We start from the raw sequence: 1179 nt of genomic DNA, 5'->3' as shown, positions 1-1179 counted from the left end.
AAGGGAAAGATCGAGGGTCCAGTCAGTTTTGAGGTTAATGTTTTGAGCGTGGTGGCCAGTATTATGCCTGTGCGCCGGATGCTTTTCTTCTGTGCCACAAAGCGTCCCCCTGCGTCCAGCTTCACTCCCAGGTATTTGTATTCCGCTGTGTCCTCGATTTTTGTTTCTCCCCAGAACCAGGCTCCGGGTTGTCTCCTTTTTTTCCTGATAATTGTGGTTCTCGTTTTATCCAGATTGATCGTTAGGTCATTTGCTTTGGAAAAGTCCAATGTTACGATAAGAGATGTTGTAGCCCTACTTTTGTTTTGCTGATCAGGACTATATCGTCTGCATACAGGAGGCAAAGTATCAGGATGTCTCCTAGTTTTGGGGCATGTGAGTTACAGTTGATCAAGAGTCGTACTAGGTATGTAAAGGTTAAACAGGTGCCAAGACGCATCCCTGTTTCAAACCTTTGTCCGTAGGTATACGTCTTGACAGGGATGATCCATTGCCCAACTTCACCTGCAGCCATGTGTCTGTATGCAAGTTTGCCAGCAAGTTTAGTAAGGGCTGTGGCAGCCCCCATTTGTGCAGTTTGGACCATAATTTAGAGCGGTTAACGTGGTCAAAGGCGGCCTTGTAATCAATGAAGCATACGTATAGAGGTGACCGCGAAGCCTCAGCCTTATCCATGAGCATAGCCATGCTTAGTATGTTGGTTAATGTTCCGACTGATTTTACAAACCCAGTCTGCTGTAGGGGTATTGCAGATTTTTCTGTGGCACATCCATGTAGCATCTCCTGGTTAGGAGATGTCCCCCTGTGCACAGCTATAAGTCCCTGTGAAGGGTATAGAGTTGTACAAAAAGTAATATGTTGAGTTGTTCGTATTTGTAAACTGATGTTTATTCACATCCTTTGTTGGAGAAAGTTGATTCATAAGAACATTCACAGTTCCAATGCAAATATGTCTAGTTCATAATTTCAAATCAATCCCGATGCATTTCGGGCAACGGAGTGCCCTTCGTTAGGGGAAAGAAACATCTAGGACAAAAGAAATGGCGCTAATAAATGAGGCGATTTCAACAAAGTTGTAAATAGAAAAGTGACTATAAGTGAACATATCCCGTGTGTGAAAACGAGCACATATATTGATGAACAAGTCTCATGTCATCATGCCAACAGGTTGTGAAAAAA

Source organism: Triturus cristatus, chromosome 4_1, assembly GCF_964204655.1.
Source record: "Triturus cristatus chromosome 4_1, aTriCri1.1, whole genome shotgun sequence".
NCBI classification, from domain to species: domain Eukaryota; kingdom Metazoa; phylum Chordata; class Amphibia; order Caudata; family Salamandridae; genus Triturus; species Triturus cristatus.
This window is presented reverse-complemented; position numbering follows the sequence as displayed.